Source organism: Canis aureus, chromosome 17 (assembly GCF_053574225.1).
Source record: "Canis aureus isolate CA01 chromosome 17, VMU_Caureus_v.1.0, whole genome shotgun sequence".
In the NCBI taxonomy this organism is placed as follows: Eukaryota; Metazoa; Chordata; class Mammalia; order Carnivora; family Canidae; genus Canis; species Canis aureus.
In genome coordinates this window covers 28377500-28401880 of record NC_135627.1, presented here as the reverse complement: position 1 = coordinate 28401880, position 24381 = coordinate 28377500, and the positions used below count along the sequence as shown (strand labels likewise).

At 39.0% G+C, this 24381-nt stretch overlaps 1 long non-coding RNA gene across 2 annotated transcripts in view; it reads right to left on the bottom strand.

Moving 5' to 3' along the window:
• Positions 1–4245: 4245 nt before the first annotated feature.
• Positions 4246–24381, bottom strand: part of LOC144287494 (uncharacterized) — a 49280-nt gene continuing 29144 nt past the window's right edge. The window contains exon 3 of one of the 2 annotated variants that reach the window (XR_013355279.1): positions 4246–4570. This is a non-coding gene — a long non-coding RNA (uncharacterized LOC144287494). Of the gene's footprint in view, positions 4571–16117; positions 16694–24381 lie in introns of those variants that run through there. The other variant, XR_013355280.1, reaches the window with a different exon arrangement.

Here is a 24381-nt window from a genome sequence, read left to right as displayed (position 1 = left end):
CCTAGATTAGTATTTCTCCAATTGTTTTCTTCAGAACAACAGACATGATGGAGTTCAATGGTAAAGGGGTACAAATAAGTTAGGACAGTATTTTATACTTTTCCCCCTTTTAGAATTTTACAGTGTACATTATCAGAATCACATTGGCTTAACTAAATATGATAGGACTAAAATGATATGACTGAAGAGCTTTTTTTAAAAAAAATTAAAGAAATAAATAAACTAAAAAAACCTCCTATCAACATCCCTGGGAACTTAGAACATGCTACTTCAAATAATACAGAATGTGGACATCTTGACAGTTGATAATGAACGTTCTAAGAAGTTTGCTTGCAGAACTAACTATTGATCTTTACTGCTTTTACAAGTTCGGCATTGCTACCATTGACTATACCCACTTTACCATGGAAGAAATTATATATATAGAAAAAGTCCCCAGAATTTATTTGGGAAGAGGAAAGTGTATGCATGTGTACGTGTCTGTCTATCTTGGAGGGCTGGGAGGTGGGATTGAGTGAGACAATGTGAGAAAACATTGTAATTGATTTTTTAAAATTAATCTCTAAGGACTTTACTGTTTATAGAAATTAAAATAACACCTGATATAATTAAAACCAACTTAAACTAAAGTATTCCTTTGGCAGAAAGTGTCATGTGGTTACGAACTTTCCAGATTCATGAAATGTGCAATATGTAGTGCCACTTCAATAGATCAGTGCTCATTTTAGAAGGATGTAGCAAACTGAGAGTTTCTAGAGGAGACTGTGTGGAAGAGGTAATTGGGTGATGGGCAGCAAGGGGGCACTTGATATCATAAGCACTGGGTGTTGTATACAACTGATGAATCACTAAACTCTACCTCAAGAAAAAAAGAAAGAAGAAAAAAAAGGATGTTCAACGTCAGATTCCTATGCAGTGGGTAAAAGCCAATATCCCAATTTTATAGGTAAACAGGCACAGAGAGGTTAAGGGACATGCCCAAGGCCACAGAGGAAATCAGAGCCTGAATCTGGCACATTCTATTCTCTGTTCCCAGAAGAAGCCACTAAACCATGCTTCCTCTTGACATGGGAGCTTAGAACATTTAACATGGTCATCTTGCCTTTTTTCTTCCCAGTGACCATGGAAAGTCTTTTCTTGGTTACATGGTCAAATTAGATCTTTTCTTTTTCAGCCTTCCCCATGCTTGCCTCTCTGGTTCTACAGCAGCAGCCTATCTTCTGTCTGCTTGGTTTAGGAAGCTCCTTCTTCAGGGTTTCTGAATTGCTGGCCTTTTGGTGACGTTTGGCGCAACAACCCTCTCTACCTATAACCCACATCGCTGACCTCAGAGCTCAATGAACGTTTCATTTACATGCACAGTCAAATTAAATTTGCCCAGCCTTTGAAAACTTACATCTGTTGAGTGTCTAATTTGTATTGCCATTTGTTTCACAGATGTGTAACAAGACAAATACCTGTCCAGGCTTACATGGGATTCAGAAATGCTTACGTTAATCATGCTGGTGGAAAGAGGTTAAGGGCTATACAATAAATCAGTCTCCAAATGGTTTTCACTTGGAAAGGCCTGGGAGAACAGGGTTATTTTTATCCTAGGATGCTTTTAATTTGAATCAAAAATGCTTTACCACATGTTCTGCCACAAGTTCAAAAGGATTGGTAACAAACATTTAATCTTTTTCTTCTCGGATTGGCGCTAAGCCCTCATCAAAAAGCGTATGCAGTCAAGCAGCTTATCTCCACTGAGCTGCTTCCCTTAATGTGTTCCTAATTATAATCGTATATATTGCTCACTGTGGCCGATTGAACAATATGGCAGTAATTTCTTTACAGGCCTCCCTGCTCTTTGAACTGTGAGTACAGAGGGCTAGAACAGAACCAGATCAATGGGATTTGAGTGCTGGCAAATCAAGCCAGATGCGATCTTTAGAGAATGAATCTCCAGCTGTTTCCCAGAAAGGAATTTCAACAGACAGCTGGGGACCTTATCATTATCATCATGATCATGATCTTCATCATCTTTCCCACAAAATACACCCACAACGCTATAGGAAATGTGCAACTATTCTCATCTCTTCCTAAATCACTACCCATCGTGGAGTTTCCTAAATGCTTTGAAATGGAGACCGTGTAACACAGATAAGTCTGTGACTGATGATGTGGGATGGAGACATAACAATATTATATTGACACTATGTATTTGTCAGTGCTGCATGATATGTGGCTGAAAGCAATATCTAAAAGTCCTCTTTAAAGTACAACATTTCCATGTTGTGTTAGAAGGAGCTAACATAATTCTCATTCTCTTGGTCAAAATGGTGTGTTATTGCTTTGTGCATACATTCTATGCCCTCTACATCACTATCACCAGGCCTTGTCTGAGGTAGTACCCAAAAAACATTTCTGGGAGAAGTGTTGCTTTGCATTGTGCCTTATACTGTAAGGGAAGAGGGCAAGCTTAATAAGTTAGAAGGAAGTTGTTGTGGCCCTCAAAGAGTCTCCCAATCTAAGAGTCCCAGTGCACAAAGTTAAGAATGATTATTATTTTTTTTGAACAATTTAAGAATTGTTTTACTGAAAGGAAATATGCAAGAGTAGAAAGACCCACAGGATTTCCCACATGCAGAACCATCCAGAGTTGGCTGGTCTATATGAAATGATTTATGTCTCCTTCAAATGCCTACCTCATAAAAATCCTTCACTTCTGACATGCTCTGCTCTGGTGCTCCCAATTCCTGATCCTGGTGTCTGTTTTAGAAATCCAGAACTTGCTAAGGCCATCTCATTTCCATTGGGTTATAGCACTCTATCTCCAGGAAACAATTTGAGAAGAACCAGTATCATTGCAAACTGTTGTTACCAAATGAGGTTGGTCAGGTAAAATATGGAAGAGGTGGAGGTGGGAATTCAAGGCCAGGAGAACAATACTTAGGGACCCCCAAAATATGAGTGGATGAAAAACAAGAGCAGGGATCCCTTTTTTGAGTAGTGACCACAGAAGAGGAAACCTGAGAGAAGGAGCAGAGGAGGTTGATTCTCAAAAAACAAAACAAAAACAAAAATAACCAAAAGCCTTTGGGACTTAAAGTGCATTGTACAATTACTTCTTCCATGTGGTTCTTAGCACTGAGTATTAAGACCTAGAGCATGTAGGTGATGAATCCTGAATGTTTATTTACATTTGCTTACCCGAGCTAGAAGTTTGAGGAACTATACCACCATACATGGGTACAGAGTAAAATAATTATTTATATTAATCTGTCACCCAAATATGACCTGAATGTGACTAAAATTGTGCAGTATGTCTTGAAGTTATCTTTTCTGAGGTTACACAGATAGTAAATGTGAATTGTTTGGATCTATGGTCTTCAAACCTTTTTTGATGGAAAATTCTTATGAGTCAGAAAAAAATTGTGAAGATGTATCACCAATATATGTATATTAATTCATAAGTTGTACATATACTTCTATTGATATTGGTAGTAATATTTAATATATTTCTCCCTTGCTTTAGGGAAAAAATATATTGAAATATCAATTCACATGGCTTTTGTCCACAATTCAATGGCTCATCTTGCTCCTGTCCTAAGTATGAACATCCCACCTAGGAACAGACCATACCTCTAGAGAAGTAGCTGGACAGCTGTGGATCGCATCATTATGAAATTTGCTCTCCTTTTTAGGGTACCAGTACAGAATTGGAGAAGGGCAGAAAAATGCACTTGGTCGTGCATGGAGAATTCCGAAGATCTTCCTGTGCAAGGGAGGGGACAAAATTGCTTATCAAATAAGAAAAGCATAAGGTTTAAAGCCTCTACAATGTCTGTTTCTTTTAGCCAAAATTTTAGCAAGTATATATGCACAATAGGGCTAAGAGAACTGGTGTCTTCTAAAGAGTACATGAAATTATCATTGTGTTTTGCAAAAAATTAAAAGTGAAAGTAATTTCCACTATAAACCTATTACAGTGCTTCCCTGTTTCCCGGCCACAGGTCAGTGAGCAAATTTGAATTAAGATTTGGATAAATGGTTCCTTCTGATGGAGAAGGGCAGGTAATGTGATCAGGGCTGGGTAAACAGAGGGCATCAACTCTGTATATTGGGTTTCTGTGGATGGGTACAGAGATGATTGCTGTATATTCTTTACTCTCAAATATTTTTTTAAGTGGGTAAAGAGAATAGCAGACATTATCCTACAAATATATATTTTTAAAGATTTTATTTATTCATGAGAGACACAGAGACAGAGGCAGAGGCAGAGGGAGAGGGAGAAGAAGGCTCCATGAAGGGAGCCTGATACAGGACTTGATCCCAGAACCCCAGAATCATGCCCTGAGCCAAAGGCAAATGCTCAACCACTAAGCCACCCAGGTGCCCCTATCCTAGACATATTTTGAGAAATTAATGAAAGTCCTAGAACTGGGTTTACATGAATAATTTAAGCAGGTATATGGGGCTCAGAGACACTTAAATAATCTGGAAAGACTTGTAATAAGGCCCAACTTGATGGAAGAAGTTGCTGGAGAACGTGGTGGTCTTCCTTTGAAGTCCAGCTTTGGAAGAATGAATACTGTGGTGTAAAAGAAAAAAGAGTTTAACTTTCTTTTAGGAGTGCATACCAGTTCTTAGAGCCTGTATAAATACTCTATTTTATGCCAGTTGAGTCGTCACAGGTTCTGTGAAATCCTCCATTACAATTTTTATACAAAACAAATCAATTCTAATTCGATTCAACAATTACACATTGATCTCCTAAAATGTGCCAAACATAATACAGAACATGCATTTTACAGGAAAATTGGACTGCGCTAAGATATGCAGCAAATCATCTGCAATTTTATGAAAGGGAAGCCAGGCATGCTAATGGAGTTTGTTTTCATAAACATGAAGTGTTTGGGCATGTTTGATTTTTCAGTTGGGCTGCTCAGCCAAGCTGAGTTAACACCTTGTAAAAAGTGAGTTGCTTCTCATTTTCTTAATAGGAAGCAGCGAGAGTCATCGTTAAGATCCCTCATATCAGCTGGAGGCCTTCTGTAGCATTCCTGAAGCCTCTGAGGTTGAACCTAGGATGCAGATCCATCTGGATACTTGAGACCAGACAGTGTGTTTCTCCAGAGAATTCAAACTATCTCCCCATCAATCTTAGACAAGAAAACTATCTAAAGGCAGATCTTTGTTTCAAATGGCTGAGTGGGAATAAAAGTTCTATTGATAAGCTTTTACATCATACTAATTTCTTGAAATATGTAGCTGGATCCTCATTTTTACAATCCACTTGGCCTTTAGTACATACCATATTTCTGCATCTGTGTGGATATCACTTTTCTCAGTAATATAATGTTAACTTAAGAATGTGATAAAACAGGAAGCATGCTGGAACTTTTCCTTGTCCTGTGGCCTTAACAAGCCACAGCTGTATCAGCAGCTGGTCATTGAAGGAACATGGTGCTAGCCTCTCCCAGCATCCTTTTTTAACTAGATCAAAAGGAAATAGACGAGGCAGAAGGTTTTATCATCAAAGCCAATAGAAATCTGTGGGAGCCAATATTTCCATTTAGATTGCTTTAGCCTCATCAGGCTGAAAAGATTTTTTCTCTAGTGGGAAGAGGTTGTTAAATCAGCCAATTTGAAAAGCTTTTTCATCCTCAGAACTTTATCCTTACTTAGTTTGTCAAAGAAAGGGAATATGGTGTCAAAAAGTTTGCTCACCTCCCAACATGCTTTGCTGAGTTGTCAGCTTATTTTCTTACCAATTATTTTAAAAGGTGTATTAACTACCACTAGTGATTGCTTAAGTGGCATTTTCACTGCAAATGGCTTGCCATAGACTTTATAAAGGAACCCAAAACTTCTATTTCATTTGCAGGTAAAGCTAAAGAATAACCACAATGAAGGAATTAATAGTATCAGTTTCTAGGAAGAAGTCAAATAAATAGTGTTTCATTTGAAAAATAAGTGTCTTAATTCTTTCAGATGACACTGTCTCAATGCAATTATTTGCCAGTCCCTATAGGCCAAGTGCAACTTGTCAATCAATGGACTCATGGAAGCCCTCGGAAAATGTTGAGAAATATTCTGCTTATCTTTAAATTTTATTTTAAAAGACTTTATTATCTTTAGAGCAGTTTTAAGTTAACAACAAAATTGAGAAGAAGGTACAGGGATATTTCATATATCACCACCCACCCACATAAGCATAGCTTTCCCCTTTATCAACATCCCCCCCTGAAATGGTGCCTCTGTTACAAATGATGAACCTACATTGACATGTCATTATCACCCAAAGTCTGTAGTTTACCTTAGGGTTCACTTTTGGTGTACATTCTGTGGGTTTGGAGTTTTTGGTAAGGATGTGGGGAAATGGGAACCGTTGGGCACTATTGATAGGAATGTAAAATGGTGCTTTTCACTTGCTGTAAAAAGTAGTATGGAGTGCCCTCAAAAAAATTAAACAGAATCACCATATTATCTAGTATGGTGATCCACTTCTAGGTATATGGTGCAAAGGATTGAAAGCAGGGACTCAAAGAGGTGTTCGTACACCTGTGTTTACAGCAGCATTATTCACAATAGCCAAGGGCTGGAAGCAACCCAGCTGTCCATGAACAGATGAATGGATACACAAAATGTAGGATATACATATAATGGAATATTATTCAGCCTTTAAAAGGAAGACAATCATGACATATGTTACAACATAGATGAACCTTGAGGACATTACGTCAAGTGAAAGAAGCCAGTCACAAAAGGACAAATAGTGTATGATTCCATTTATGTGAAGTACCTAGAATAGTCAAATTCATAGGTATAGAAATTAGTGTGGTGATTGCCAGGGACTGGGTTAGGGGATAATGAGGAGTTATTGTCTGAGGGGTAAAAAGTTTCTTTTTTGCTAGATGAAAAGAGTTCTATGGATGGATGCTGGTGATGGTGGCACAACAGTGTGAGCGTACAGTGGTTAAGACAGTAAATATCATGTTATGTGTGTATTATCACAGTTTTTTTTCTAAAAAAAGTAAAACAAAACACCTCAAAAGCAAAAAGGAGGGGATCTCTGGGTGGCTCAGAGGTTTGGTGCCTGTCTTTGGCCCAGCACGTGATCCTGGAGACCCAAGATCGAGTCCCACATCGGGCTCCCTGCATGGAGCCTGCATCTTCCTCTGCCTCTCTCTGTGCCTTTCATGAATAAATAAATAAAATCTTTAAAAAAAAAAAAAAGCAAAAAGGAATACAATATGCAGTGCCCAGATCGTTGTTTCTAAATACCATTTTCTGATGAAAAGTACCAACACTCTTCTGAGAAATGGCTGTTTCTAGGGCTGGGGAAGAGAGAGTACAAGGTAAGCCTGGAGAATCTTTCCAGAAAGAAATGAAGTTATCAAAGAAATAAAAAGAGCAAAGCACAACAGGACAACAAACAATAGGGCATGTTAAAGGGACATGAGCACCGACTGGAAGAGCCAACTGGCCATAACTGGCACGATTTGGGGAATAAAATAATATAGTATTGGATTATAGCCCAAAGTACAAAGTAAACATCTGTGGATCCATTCTAATATAAATCAGTGTTTCAGTAAATCAGTAAATTGAGGAGATGGGACCAGTCTGCCTTATAGAAGAATTCTAAATAATATATGTAGGTACTTGCTCTTGCAGGAAGTGAAGCTTAGCCTCTCTTCACCTCAATGGAGGCCAGGCTTCCTGGCTGGCTGAGTGAATAGAGTATGGGATGGAAAAAAGAAGAGCAATTTTGCAGTGGGGAAATCTAGCAAGCACTAGCTTAATCAAGGTTAACATCACCAGATACTAAGTGAGTTTGATATCCTGCACCCACTTATACAGTGTGATAAGAAGGATACTTCTTTGGGGTATTTTCCCCTCAAACCTATAATACCAATCTAACCATGAGGACAACATTAGACAACCTAAAATTGAGGGGCATTTTACAAGATACCCAACCAGGACTCTTTAAAGTTGTCCAGGTCATCAAAAATAAGGAAAGACTGAGAAACTGTCACAGCTATAGGAAATTAAGGAGACATGAGGACTCTCTATCATACGGTGCCCTGGATGGAGCTAAAAAAAAAAAAAATTAGTGGGAAAACTGGAGACATTTGAAGTAAATCAAGTTTATTTAATAGTGTGTACCCGATGTGAATTTCTTAGTTTTGACAAATGTTCCAGGATGATATGTCGTCAAATTAGGGGAAACTTGGTGAAGCATGTATAGGAATTCTCAGGACTATCCTCAGAACTTTTCTATGAGCCTAAACATTATTTTAAAATTTTATTTTTAACTTTTCCAAGGAATGCAGATTGAGGGAGTCATCATCGATCTATTTTTAAAAAGGAATATGTTACTTGTCTTAGCATGATGAACTATATTTTGAAAAAACAACCTATAGATACTTAAGGACACTAAAGATGTTTCTTTCAAAATCAGTAAAAAGCCTACAAGTAATGGAATAATAAATAATATGTAATGTTTATTAAGCAATTATGGCAAGGCCCACTATATAATACATAGCAAGTGATAAGTGTTATCACTTAACATTGGAAGTAAAGTTGAAACAAGTAAAAATTATATTTTTAAGAAGGAAAGAAATAGATATTATTTCTACTACACATTATTTGTACATATTTGGCTCATTGCAAAAACAGCAAAGAATCAATTGAATAACTATTATTAGTAGAAACTATAATTATTGGAAAAATTTAGTGAAGTGACTTGGCACATGATAAATGTATTTAATAACTTTCTTATGCACCAGCAATAGCCATCTGTATAAATACACCAGAAAAAGAAATTATGCATAGAATCAAACAGTATAATATATATAGGAATAATATAAGTGCCCAATAACACAGAGAAGAAAAAGGTAATTTAGGTTTATGAACATGATGGAATATTATGTGGGTATTTATAACTGTGTTTTCGGGAGAATTTGTGACAATAAGTCAGGTATCTACAATAAAGTTAAGTAGAAATTTAAGATGCCAAATTACATAGTAAGCCAATTCAGAACGTGGAGGAAACTATGCAAATAAAAAACCATAAAATTAATCCATTGATACTTGGGTCAAAACAGCTGAAGAATAAAACCTCTCCATTGTGGTAGGTCAAGGAACAAACCCCCACCATAAAAGATGGGAAATTTGGTTCTTTGTATACTCAATAAGGGGTTTTGATGTGAGCTAATATACACCAAGCTGGCCATTCTTAATTGTCAGAGGCTTTTCCGGGGATTTCAGGCAGTTTGACGAGAGGGAGGTGGGAAAGTTAAGTTTGAGATGCATGTTAAACAGACAAAAGGAGATTTCCAATATGATGTCCCACAAAGAATACACAAACATGAACAAAAGTCACTCTCCAAAGGAAAATGTTTGTGTCAGAGGGTGAAATTGAAAGTTTGTCTATCACATGCCCAATGTTGGCTCCTTGGCAATTTCCTGTAGGAGAGGTTGAGCAGAAGTGGAAATCTGCTGTGGGGTGCCTTCCATAATACAATTGTCCCTCACATGGACATGGCCCTTGAGGCTGTGCTGGAGAACCCTGCTAACAGGGCAACACTATTCAACAGCGCCCCCAAAGGCTGTGCCTTGAGTCCTCACATCAGCCCAAGTGAAAGGTTCTCAGGGTCCCCCCCAGCCTTCCTCCAGTTAAACTTCCATTGAAATATATGCTCTGTAAAGTTAAGAGCCACTGAATGCAAACGCTGCCAGAAGGAATGAAGAGTTCGAAAGCTCAGAATTACTAAACCATTAAGTTCAATTAACAAGTGAAAAATGAACTAAGTTGCTCCAGAGTGATTTTTAATTCTGTCAAATAAAGAGGAACCAGACTGCAGGGTAAACTCTTATTTATTAGTTTTGGTTAATGAGTTTTTCCATAAGCAGAATTTCTTAAATTTTATTGAATCAATAAAGTCACCATTTGGAAATCTGGTTTTTCCCACCAGAGTAGGATTTTAATTAAGCATACAGCAAACACCCAAGTGCTGTAATGCGACTCCACGGAGGTGTACTGGTCTACGGGTTATATGAGTGGCCTGGTCGACAGGGTTGCCAGGGTTGCTGAGGTCCTTCATTTGCATGTAATCTCTACCATGTACCTCTGGCACATTAATTTTTATCTTCAGGATGGTGGTATTTTCCTTGTATTCAAAGAAACCATTGTAAAAATAGTAATGTTAGGGCTTCTCCTTGAAGGAAGAGAACTACATCCTTTCCTCCAGCCTCTGAGCAGACAAGGCATTGATTATCACAGTTTGGGGTATCTTGAACTTCTAAGAAGGCCTGAGTTCTGGGATGTGGCCCCTCCTTTAAAATACAGATAGCTTTGCTGTGTTTCATGGTCACAGGATACATACTGCTCTGGTCACCTGCTCTGTGAACACCTGCCTTTATTTATGAGAGAGAACACGGACAAAAGGAAGTTGGAGGGGCATAAATCTGTCCCCAAAACTTGAAAGCATCACGAAGCATGTGTGCTTTGCAGATATCTGTCGGTCAGTGCTTCTTTATGTGGTCCCAAGTTCTCACATTTCTGTTTGCATTATGTGTTTTTAAAGATAAAAGAAGTAATGGGTACTTGGAGATTGCCGACATTCTTCCGAGAATGCCTCCATTACATAAAAGGCTTCTTCACTGGTTCTTCGTTAAAGTTGTGTGATATAATAGTCACGTACTGTGGATCTGAAGAAGTGGATTTCAGTCCCATTCTCCAGACTGTGTTTAGCTACAACATGGACAGCTTTGCCTGAACCAGAGGGTCAAGCCAGATACATCAAGGGAGCAAGTGTCTACTTGTTTCCCCTCTTCAAAAAATCTCTGTGGTTTCACCTCATAAGTGGCAATCCCAAGGACAGATTCAGGGTTTGTTTGGGTCTTTGGATCTTATAAATTGGGGGACTCTCTCAAGAGATTTATTTCTAATTGCTGTCTGCTATACCATGTTAACTACAGTATAGAGATGGTAGTGATGGTAGAGATATTAGATTCATTCCACTGCTCTAGAGAACTGTGCTTTTCTAGTGTTTTCTCTGGCCTGGTAACCCCAAGGGGCATATCCCTCAGAAGATACACCTGTGGGGCACCCGAGTGGCTCAGTGGTTGAGTGTCTGCCTTTGGCTCAGGTCATGATCCCAGGGTCCTAGGATAGAGTCCCGTATCAGGTTCCTTTCAGGGAGCCTGCTCTCCCTCTGCCTGTGTCTCTGCCTCTCTGTGTGTGTCTCTCATGAATAAATAAATAAAATCTAAAAAAGAAGAAGAAGAAGAAGAAGAAGAAGAAGAAGAAGAAGAAGAAGAAGAAGAAGAAGAAGAAAATATAACCATGTGTGAGTGGAAAGTCAGGCATGGCTGTGGCTACGTAGCATTGCCTAGAGGCAACAATAGCCTCATCTTACCCTGCTTTTGTCATGAACACTTCTGCATCCTGTGTTAGACTTGGTCACAGAGATTTGGCTGGCTGTTTCTAGCCTGCAAGCCCATTTTCCATCCTGTGGTAAGCCCTGGCAAGAAGCCAGGTGGCTTAGGTACCCTCATGGGCACATGAGAGGCTTCTCTGCTACTCACCCTCCTCTATTAATACCTCAGGGTCTAATCCAGAAAGTCACATTGAGAGCTCTGTGGTGGCCTCCACAGCACACTCAGACACCCACCTGGAGGTGCATTCCAGGTGAAGTAATAGTTTCTGGGAACCTAATCCTGTTACATGTATTTTTTTCTGAAAAGAATTATCTCCAATTTTACATTATAACAAGTAGTCATTTAAGTGTTATTGGAATAACCTCTGCCTGCAGATTCTCCCACAGATATTTCCCACAACTGTTTTTTTCTTTTTTATTCTAGAGAGAGAAGGAACTGGGAAAAAAATCCAAATTATTAGAAAGAAAATAGCAAATTACCCAAACCAGATATTAATTTCTTATGGGTCTGCCCTTCTTTCCATGAATAACAGTTTTATGTTTTTTTAGGGCACAAGCTTACACATTTTTCTGTAGTTCTTGCTTCCCCCCTCCCCTTCAACTCTTAATATTGATGCTTATACCATGGTTGTTTTTCCAATTTGCTTTACAAACTGATTACTTAGTCCTGGGGTTCCTTTCCAAGACTCCAAAAACAAGAATAATAAAAGTTTTGGAGGGAGGAAGATCAGGGGAAACAGTAATATTTTTAAATTATAAATAGTACAGCTATTTGTTTTGAAATGGCCTTAAATTGGACAATAAGATGACATACGCATATGCATGTCACTATCACTCACTGAATCAACTTATTAAAGTAATAACAATGAAAACGCTTGGACTTTTGGAGATCTGCACCAAGCCTTCCTAGACGAGCAGTTTGAAGGGATCCCCGCTGTCTCTGGAGCTGCGGTGCGCCCATCAGCAAACTGAGCAGCTCTTCATACTTCACAGCGTGAGCACCCCAGTGACTGCGGACAACCACTGTCTGCAGCTTTGCCTGTGGGATATTCTGTTAAAGGTCAAGTCCATAAAGTGGAAACCCGGCTGGTAGGAAAATAAATTTCTGAAAATAATTTCTGTCACTCTAAAAAAGAAACCATTAATTCCGAGCTTTCCACTCTTTCTGATTCTGTTGGCCACTAGGACCTCAGGTCTCTTCCCCGGTGTGGCACTTTCTGTCCTCACATCCCATTGGTTTTGTTCCCTTATTAAAACACTTCCTCTGACCCATCTTATGATTACCTCACATTAAAACAATCTGACTTGTGTATACTTTGGGATTTCATGATTTCTCTCATCTAGATTTTTCACACCTAGAACACAAAATGGACAAATCCATTATGGTTATCGGGGCTTTGTTTTGGTTTTCTGCTTTTGTTTTTGTTTTAGTTATCTAGTTGTTTGGATTATTTTCTAATAGTCTGAAAAAGCTGCTTATCACTACATTTTCCTATGTTATAAAGACACGTAAAACTGAGGAAAGAATATCGAGTTTTTCTTTGTTGTTATCAGGCACTACAGGCTTCTGCAGAGTTTTCCGTGCTGAACTACTCTTTGATTTGCGAGCAAAAGTTTAAAAGGCTAAAAAGGGGGAAATTGGTTCAATATTTCAGGCACAATGAAACATTTCTTTTGTCACTTTATTTCCCTGCTCTATTAATTTGTGGTTACTCACCTTCTCCTCAGAGATCCCCAGGGAACCCCAAATCTGACTCTCTATGATCTGGCACATGAACCCAAACATTTCTCCCAGTAAATTACATCTCACGTGTAATAAAACAAAATTGGCTTTTTTGGAACATAGAAGAATGTTTCAGGCCCCGATTGGCTACATTTAGGTTTGTTGCTCACATGCGTCCTGACGATGAGGCTCCCCGTGGCCTGTGCTGGTCTGGGAAGAAGAACGTAGGGTTCACTCACTGGCCTGAACAATGCTGGAATGTTTTTTCCCTGTCCATTCACTCAAACAATGTGCCATTCTGCACCTCATAAGCACTTGATTTATCCCAACTCTTGGGCCTGACCTGTAATCCCCCTCTCCTTACCCATCTGACCCATCTGTGTTTCATTTCCCACTCATCAGCATCCAGAGAGCTAGGCCCAGACCCTGTTTGGAACCATTAGACAGAGATTGGCACTCTTCCCTCTGCCTGCACCACATCCTCCGCTGGAAAAAAAAATGACCATCAGATCAGAGAACAGAGCCTGCTTTGTCCCCTGCAACGGGGATCTGGAAGCATTTTCAATCATTTGCACTCTATACCCACTCAAACGCATTAATGTGATCAACATTGGGCCTGTTGTGGGCATTTTTTCCAGCAAATAGCTTGCTAACATTCCAGGCATGTACTCCCCCGAAAACAAGACTGAGACAGGGCCCTGAATATTCAATTGGAAAATCACCAACAGCAAAAGCTTAGCTTGGCACGGCTGGTGTTGATTCTTAATAAGTGACTTCCTAAAGCCGAGGCATGGGGCTTACAGCGTCAATGACTTGTTTGAAAAATATTTTGTAGGTGCCTCATACCACTCTATTTCCTGTGGTATGCGTCATATTGTGAGCTATTCCAAGCCAGCTTGGTTAAGCACGCTAACTTTTTTCCCCCCCAAGATTGTGGTGTTTAACTAAAAATGTCTTTATACAAGATGAGCTCATAGCTATTAGTGCTGATGTAGTTTTAACTGCTTGGATACCCACTGCAGTTGGTTGAAAATGTGCTGAAAAAAAAAGGCAAACCTGAGCAAAAACATATCTCACCCTGCCTAAACGGGCGGACGGCAGTCCCAGTGACAGCATTTCTTCAGGGGGAGAAAGTTCCAGATTTAAGTACAATGCGTACCTTTCACTTTCATTAAAAAGACTTACTGTTCTTAGTGTATTACTGAGGTGCTGAAGACATCTGGAACATGGGAATAAAATTAACCCTTTCTATTTCTTCAGGTACTTTGTAAAACTCACCAAAGAACAGAGGTAATGATTGGAGAAAACAAGTGTATCTTGTTGACAGAGTTTCCTAAAAGGAAATGACAAGAAATCCAGAGACCGAAAATCCTGCCTCTGAGATTAAAATATTTATGAGTAAGATTTGTGTAGGGATCAAATAAAGTAATATATGGAAGATACCTTAGAATTCTAGATCTGAGGAGGAAACTAATACTGACCCATGCCTACTCTGTGCCACATACAGCCTTTGGTATTTCTGCATCCTAGAAAAAGTGTTCTTTGCAGCACTTATGATGTAGATATTCTTTTCATTTTGCAAGCAAGGAAAGAGAATTCCAAAGAGATTTGGTGAGCTTCCCAAGGTCACACAGTGATTAACTGATTAATTACAGAGGCAGGATTCAAAACTAGGTTTTCCATGAATACCAAGCTTGTGTTCTATCCTTTACCTTGCTTGCTGCTCACAGATCCAAATGGTTGCACCACTATTATTATTGTGGTTTTCTACTTGCTCAAAGAGTGTGTGTTTGCCATGGAGTGAGGGGCTAGAACAGGAGATGAATGTAAATTTATGTCATATACTCCCTTGCCTTCCTCCAGTAAATAGGTTACAGACAGCGTCTAGTTTGCGGCCCTTACCCAGTGGGTGACCAGTAGCTATTAAGTGATTAGACATTGTACATGCCATCTCTGAGTGATTTGTGTTTCTACAATAGGGCCTTTTATAACATAGAAGAGAGGGATTGAGACTCTGGACACTGCCTGGGCTGTGTTTGCCTCTCGGGGCAAATAATTTTCCTTGGTGCCAGGAGCAGCTCTGACGTGGCTGCTCTGCCCTTGTGTGGCCTGGGGCTTTGAGCTCCCAAGTGAGGGCCTGATTGCGTCTGCCATCAAGTAGGAGTACAACAAGGTGAAGCCAAGGAGGCCAAATTGTGTGTCAGGAGATAAGGCAACCACAGATGTTCCTATTTGTAGGCCATGCAGGGGGTCAGAGAATCTCTATAGGAAATGACCAAGACCTCTGGGGGCAAGAGCTATTGGACAAATGCACTGTACAGTATTATTAAGGCAAGGAAGACCCTCTAACCCCCTCCACATTTACGAAGGCACATACTGCAGCTCTTCCCATGAAGTGGAAAAAGGGGCTTTTGTGTTGGGTATTATCTGTAAGTGTTTTGGCTTTGCCAAGCTTTCAGGCTACAGAATTACGCACTGGGACTGTGAATGGTTAGTTGATCCTTTATGACCTGATACTTAGTGTGTTATCTAAAGGAAATAACTTGTTTCTTGGTGAAGATTTGCAAGCTGGGAAAGTTTCTTTTTCACAACATGGCTTTTAAAAATATATAAAATTTTAAAAAAATTCTGTAACTTCCCCCCAACTCCTTACAATTTAATAAGTTTGCAAAACTATCAGTTCAGAATGTCTAACTGAATGACAACTAAGATTGGTTCTGTTCTCCAGTTGTAAGTAGTTCACATTTGCTACCTGAGGCAGTAGAAGAAAATTTCTTTTGAGTAAAAAGCATTATTATTTTGAAACAATTCTGATTTCAGAAGTTTATCACCACTGGACAGTGACTTTTGTGGAAAAGCCATATAAATATGTTGCTAAACTGATGAAGCTTTCACAAGTTTTAGAAATATGTACATTCCTTTATTCCTTCAAGTTAAAGTCTACATTGGAACTACTTAATGGAAAGGCAGCATTAGGAAAGACATGCAGATTTTTCTAATAAAGTAGGTGATGCGGGTACCAGTCAGAAATCAGTTCAGTTTAGACCTTTTGTAATTTCATCGGAAGTCAAATCTTTTACACCAAATACTCTTGTGGTGTTATATTTCTTGCAAGTGGATTTGCTCTCTCTTGTTAGACTTTCATCCTTAGCAAAGTAATGGGAAGAAAACATGTAAGAAAATGTCAAAAAAAAAAAAAAAAACAAACCCCTAAATTTGCATGATTCATCATGGTGTTAAAGAGAACATTTGGAAATGTTGGTTAGGAACAACTGAAGTCTTCAACTCATGACGTTTGAGCTGATTTGAGTTTTCCTTAAGCAAGTTCCATCGCAGGCTTTCATGTTTACCACGGACATAAATTCCCCATGGCTCTTAAGTAAGGGCTACGTCTGAGAGACGTGAATAGAATGCTGGGATTTTTCTCTTAAGATTACATGTACCCCTTCAAGTAAAGTTCCATGCAACTTTCCTTCCCAGAGCTATGCACACAAAATTTCAGGAAACAGCAGGTCTTAATTAGGCCTCCAGTTTATAGTTTCACCTGAAAAAATACATTTAAAAAAAATCATATATGTTTGGCTGTCGAGATTTTTCAAGTCAATAAATTCTTGCTAATTAATCACATTAACGGTGCTCCTTAAAAGTTGAAACAGAATCAGAAAACAAACCAAATTCCCCATAAATATCCAACATAAAGGCCTATTCACTGATGCATTTTCAGTTTCTAAGAATTTTACAAGTGCTTTTTTTCTCCCTGACAGGACACCACACACACACACACACACACACACACACAAACACACGTCACTATCTGTAGTCGGGTTACATTATCTGCACAGGAAGACAATTCTGGTGACACATTCTAATACTTCAGAATGATGTCACTGTGTGTGAGTACTTTGCTGCTTAGTACCCATGTGTGTGACTGTTTAAAAAAAATAGAGCCCCCAAACCATCAACATGTCACCTCATCTTTGAGTCCCCGCAAAGGGAGAAATGAATGACGGGGGTGGGGTTGAAGAGAAAAAGGTGAACCAGGAATGCAGGAGCTAAAGGAGCAAGTGGACCGCTGTCTGTCCACCATCGCATTCTTCAGGAGGACCCTAATCCTTGGTATAAATGCCCAACTAATATCCTAGTTGATACTTTGGTGTGCCATGGTGAATAGTGTACAAAAGCAGATTGCTTAAATCCCCTTCAGAAACATAAACAAATAGATCTAAAATCCCACCTCTCTATGTGGTATGCTTCCTGAGAATAGTGCTACTGTTGTTCATGAAAAAAATAACCTTTCAAACTCATAAACTTTAAGCTCCCCAAATTTCTTTGGTGTGTATTTATCAGAATGCTGTATTTGGACACCAGTGCACGGCAATTTAAAATCTTGTTACTTCTCGGTGTGTCGTACTGTTTTCAACAAGTAACCAATTTTAAATCAGCAAAATGAGAGAATTCCATATTCAGGGGAATGGATTTTCATATCTTTTAAATCTTTCGTATAGTAGGGAGACAGTCCTAATTTTATACATATATAAAATGGGAAAATGAATAATGAGAATTTCTGTCACTGCCCCTCCCACAACCACAAAATGGTTGGTCCTGGCAGCAACACAACATTTTATAAGATCCCTATTCAGAGATTTTAGGATTACAGAGTTGAGCTGATTTTATGCTATATAGACAAAGAGAAAAGTAGCAATATAAAATGACAACAATAACAATTATCTAAGGGAGAATACATTCCAAGACCTCCACTGGATGTCTGAAACTGCAGATAGCACCAAACCCTATACGTACTATTTTTTCCTAGACATACATATCTAAGATAATACTTAATTTATAAACTAGGCACAGTAAAAGATTAATAGCAATAGCTAATAATAAAATAGAACAATTACAGCAATGTACCATAATTAAAGTTACATGAATGTGGTCTCTCTCTCAAACGATCATATTGTACTGTACTTGCTCTTCTTCCTGTGATGATGTGGGATGATAAAATGCCTAGGTACTGAGATGAAGCGTGCTAAAATATGTGGACATATGTCAAAAAGAGGATTATCTGCTTCTGGACCACAGTTGACTGAGTGTAACTAAAAACACAAAAAGTGAAACTAGATGAGGAGGTGCTACTCTATTTTAATTTCAAATACTTGCGTTTGCATTTCTTTTTTGAATTCTTCTTTCATGGGGGAACTTCTGACCTATTATTCCTTCCTGTCTCCCTTCGTTACATTTAGGTCTTATATTCTGGGCTCTGTGTTGCCAGCCATGAAGGAAGACTAGGTAAAAAGCCAGATGTAATGTCGATGAGTAGTTGACCTGACCCCAGCCAAGCTTTTAACTCGTTTAAATTGGGCAAAATATTTTGCCTCAGTTCCTTTACCAGTAAATTAAGGAAATGGAATTACTGATTCACTCAACCAGCTTTTGATGAGTGTCCACTCTAGGCAAAAAACTATATGCAGTGGATGTGAAGATGCATAACAGAGTCTGGCTCTTGAGGGTCTTATTGTGTGGGCAGATATGTAAAAGATTGGAATGGGGATAACATCGACACATACATTTCCCTTTTCGATCAGCATGCTATTTTTCACTATGTGGAAAAAAGTAGGACGGAAGGAAAATATCTTGTAAAGAAGCTTATGAAGCAGTAAGGGTTCTTTGTTCTCTCAGCTTTTCATTGAAACTCAAGGTGAGGAATGGCGGGAGAAAAAAAAAAAGAACAAGTTAGTCGTGAAATCAAAAGCAGAATGGATCTGTGTCCCACTTCCTTCCAGTTTGGGGCTCTGGATGCAGAGAGCCTGGCAAATTGTCTAAATTCACAGCAGGGAACAGCTACAGCAAGTGTAGAAATGATGGCATGGCATGAGAGGGAGAAAGAGTGCTCAAGTGCGCCTTTTGTTCCCTTGCACCTGTTAGTAGCACTGGAGAGATCTAAAATTTCCCACATGTCCCCATTGACACCGAAGGCTGAGAGCCAGCAGGACTACGGTGGGGCTGCAGCAGTGAGGGAAGAGGGGATCTCCTAGCAGAGGCCAAAGAGCTGACCGTCTGTCTCACTCAGGGTCAGAAGGAGTCCAAGGCTGAGACTCAGAAGATCTGAAGGGCAGAGAGAAAGGAGGTCAGCTGAGGAGCAGGATGTGAACTGCCACCACAGCTGGGCTGACAGAAGAAAATAGCATTCTCCCAGCTACCCAACTTTATGACCAGATTTAGTGAGGGCAGAAACCTATGTGGGGATAGGGAAAATTAATTTACCTCAGCCAAAGGCCAATGAAAGGCAGAAGAGAAGCATGGGACTGGGTTAATACCAGGGGCTTTGCCAGAACACCATAAGGATGATAAGCTTCCCCCTGGACTCACAGGTTATCTGGGAGTGGAGCAAAGGGGTCTGTCTCAGGTGGGCTAAACTTGGTGAGGAGTTTCAACTTTACTTTGACTAACTCTTTGCCAAAAATGGATTGAATTAACTTAAAAGGGGAATGTCCTAAACTGAAAGAGATTGAGTCACTCTGAATTGGTGGGTTTAGGTATCTGCCCCCCCTCAAACCCCAAGTCCATTACCACGGGGCCTCAGAACAAAATGCAGACCCAACATGGATAATACATACATTTTTTTAAACATCTGTATTGAAATGTATACGATACAGATGTATCCTCTTTTATGGTAATATAACAATAGCTTTTAGATGTTTTCTAGTTTTTCAGGCACTCTCCTATCCATTATTTTATTTGCTCTTCTAGTTAAGTGTGAGAGGTTGGCAGGGTGAGTTATTGCCTCTGTTTTATAGGTGAGAAACCTGAAGCTCAGTGAGGTTGGCTTGCCCCTCTTTATCCATAAAGTGGAGACAATAATACTTGACCAAAGTCTTGGGATTTTGATGGGATCAAATAGGAATGGGGAGCTCATAGGCAGATACGACTTACTGTAACCCCAAGAACATGTAAAAGCAGATGAAGCAGGATGAGAGAGTAATCAAAATGACTAAGATTTGGATAATGCTGTTAGACTGCAGAGATTTTTTTACCTCATGAGATGATTCCTATAAAGGTTTCAATAAATCTGGGTAGCCCTGGTGGCTCAGTGGTTTAGCACTGCCTTCAACCTAGGGTGTGATCCTGGAGACCTGGGATCAAATCCCACGTTGGGCTCTCTGCATGGAGCCTGCATCTCCCTCTGCCTGTCTCTGCCTCTCTCTGTGTGTCTCTCATGAATAAATAAAATCTTAAAAAAAAAAAGGTTTCAATAAATCCATTTATGCATGAAATGCTCTGGTGAACCTCATGTTAAATAAATGAACACTGGAGAACTGTAGTTGGGTTCAAGGAATAGATATCTTTTTGTGATTTCATAAAAGACCATGGGGCAGCCCGGGTGGCTCAGTGGCTTAGCACCACCTTCAGCCCAGGGCATGATCCTGGAGACCAGGGATCGAGTCCCACGTCAGGCTCCCTGCATGGAGCCTGCTTCTCCCTCTGCCTGTGCCTCTGCCTCCCTCTTTCTCTCTCTCTCTGTGTCTCTCATAAATAAATAAATAAAATCTTTAAAACAAAATAAAATAAAAAAATAAAAGCATGATTTAGCACACTCAAGTTTACACTTTAGCACTTAAAGGAGTTTAAGTGTGGTAGGGATTATCAAATATATGTTTTCTACAAGTTCATATTTTTCAGTATCTTAAAGCTGTGAAAGATGTGATAATTGTATGCTTTTTAAACAATGCAATTTAATTTACACTCAATTCCTGTAGAATACACAAGTGTGGTGCTCAGTTAACCTAAGGTCTTTAAAAAGATTTTACTTATTTATTTCAGAGAGAGAGAATATGAGGGAGGGGCAGAGGAAGAGGAAGAAGCAGACTCCTTACTGAGCAGGGAGCTCGGTGTGGGGCTCGACTTCAGGACTCTGGGATGACCATGACCAAGCTGAAGGCAGATGCTTAACCGACCAAGCCACCGAGGCGCCCCTTAACCTAAGATTTTGATCATAGGCAAAAGGCCACTCTGGGCACTTCTCTCCAGGAATGAAGTGGCTTCCTCTCTTGGCCCTTGTGGTCTTGTATGGTCTTGTTGCTCCTGATGTCTCCAACGTGATCTCACATCTTACCCTTTTTCACTTAACTGCCTGTTGGTCACATGGCCTTTCGTATAGCTTCTTATCACCTGGGTGAGGTTTGTGGATATGATCTTCCCTCAGCAAGGAAGCTTTTCCCTTCTCTGGACTTTTGGCTCCTTCTCATGCGTCAGAGCCCTTCATCAATACCTCCTCCCCAGTAAAGCCTTCGTGAGTTATCCCATTTAAATATAGCCCCATGCTAACCTCTATTTTAGCACACACTATTTTTATTGCACTTCATATTTTATAGCTATATGTTCTATTGGCTACTTAGTATTCATCATCTCACCAAATTGTAAGAGGTTGGACACTTTGTGTCATTCATCACTGCACAACTAGACACTATCTGAAACATAATAAATAACTGTTAAATTAACAGGTAAATAGAGAATAAACTAGGTATATAAAGCCCTTAGCCAAGTGTATAGCATATGACAAAAGTTTAATAAAATCTGGCTGTTTTTATTATCATAGTATTAATGACCTCAAAATCATTGTTCTGGGGTGCTTGGATGGCTCAGTCCCTCTCCTCCCCACTTGTGCTATCTCGGTCACTATCTCTGTCATAAATAAATAAATAAATAAATAAATAAATAAATAAATAAATAAAATCTTTAAAAAAATCACTGTTCCTTAAGTTGTATATAAATATCAGGGTAAAATATTAAGAATATATTATGAAGAATGTAAGAGATTTTGACATTTTCTAAATGATTGTTTTGTATATATTCTCAGACTGATTCAAATTATTCCTAATTTAAATTGCAAATCCCAAAATAGAATTATATGTGGTAGAACCACGTATAAGGCCTTTTCAGGATTTCCACAATTACAGATGGAAGTGTCTTCTACTCAATCCCTGGCCTGGCGGGGCTGCTGGTGGACTTGAGCTTTTGGGTTGGCATCCTTTTAGGATCTCTAGAGATACAGCTGGGAGTGTTTGTCTTGCTGGGTCCCTGTGCTAGCAGGACTGTTTACGGAATATAGTTGGGAGTGGCTGGAGCCAAATATAGGGCCTTTTCAGGTAAATCCACATATTAATATCATTATTCTATTTTTAAATGATTATTGATATTTCTTGATGACCTAGCCCATGGTGAATTTTCATAAATAGTCTACATGTTCTTGATAAGAATGTTCATTCTTTATTTTTTAGGCACAGAGTTCTACATATATTGATTTATATTAAATTTTTTATATTGCTCAAATATTTAAAATATGTGTTGCTTAGAAATTCATTTGGCTCTGAGTCAATCCTTTCATTCTCCCTGACAGAAAGGTTTTCTCTCTTTTAATTATTTCTCATCCTGTAACTGATCATTTCAGTACCTAATGCCCTAATTAGAGAGGGTCTAATTCTGTTTTGATGGCTTTTGCCAACTTTGTCTCCCAAATTGGCTTGATTGGGCCTGTGTTTTTATAATTGTGGATTGTAAGCTCATCTTTCTCTGGACTCTATACCTGGCAATTATGTGAAGCCTAGGTGGAAATCATATGTCTTCCTCTAAAGAGTTTCTTTTATTCTTTTTTAGGCAACCTCCAATTGGGTACAATTTTGAGTTTATTTCTCAGCTTGGGGTTTCTTGGACCATGTGAGGTGTATAAATTTGAATCCCAAGCCCATGTGAGAACAGACTTTGGTTACAAATTGTCAAGGGAGACTTTTTCCAACCCAGCTTTTAGCTGGAACCAAGATGTTGCCTTACAGTTCTCTTTGCTTTTAGGTGTATTTTTTCTAATCTACCTTTTCACTGACAGTGTAACTCTTCAGATGCTGAACTTATTCAGAGAGGATTTTTAGTTTAAACTGCAGTATTTCTTCAGCCCAACATCATGTCCTTAGTACTTTGCTTTACCTTAAAAACCTAAACCTCCATACACCTGAACTCCTATAACACTGCGTGTTAAGTATACAGGAATTCAAATAAAATATGATTGAAAAAGAACAACCTAAACCTGCACAGTTCAGGGATTTACAAGAACTTTAATGTCCACTGCACCATTGCTCTTGGTTTGCTTCCCACTTCCTAGACTCTTCCTGGCTTTGAGTCAATAAGTGTTTTATATACTATTTTGCCAGCTTTGTCATGAATTTTAAGCATCTGTACTAACATGTTTGTTCATAGCATTGGTGTGAAATTCAGTGAGAATCTATGTAGAGCATTTAGCTCATTGCCTGAAATATATGCAGATCTTGGGCCTTGGGTTTGAAAAACACTTCACCGAAAGAAGAAAAAGCTTTTGACATTTGTGTTAGTGATAAGAAATTGTCTGAGTTTTCTATTTCCTAAATAACTATCTCTCACACTATACTGCTGAGTGCACAATAAACATTCGATTTTGCTAATTATTTAGATGAGAAGAATGTGTCCTTGATTTTTCTATATATGCAGGGCAGAAGTAGCTGTGAATAGGCACACAGAAATACTAGGTCAAGGATTTCATTTCTGTTAGCCCATGGACTAAGGCAACCTGGAGAAGAAGAGACTTTCACAAATAATAGGAATTTTTTTTGCCACTTTTCCTTTCTATCTAATTTTCTTTCCATTGAAAGCAGCTGTGCTTTTTCTCATTCTGACAACTCAGAAATCAGTGTAACCCATTCTTCATAAATGTTTTAGAATATGCTGGCAGAAGCTGCTTCTGACAGTAGGCTGCTGAGTGTTCAATGGTGCTTGATTATGTGGAAGGTTCAAAGACTACTGTGATTATTTCCTTCTTTGTAAAACTGTCCTTGTCTTATTACAAAACTGCTAATTCTTCCAGAAACCAGAGATTATCTAAATAAGCAAAGGCAGAAGCAGTACTGTGTAACGAGGACAGTTTTTTTTTCTTTTTCTTTTTTTTTTCCCTGGGGGAGTGGGTGACTTTTTTTTTTAAACAGCTTTATCAAGATATAATTCCCTGTACTATCCAAGGCACATATTAAAATGTACAATACTATGGTTTGCAGTATATTAAATTCTGTATAATTTTAGCTTTAGAAACTATCATCACCACAGTTAATTTTTTAAAAATGTTTTCACCACCTCACAAAGAACTCCTGGGGACACCTAGGTGGCTCAGTCGGTTAAGCTTCCAGCTCTTGATTTCAGCTCAGGTCATGATCT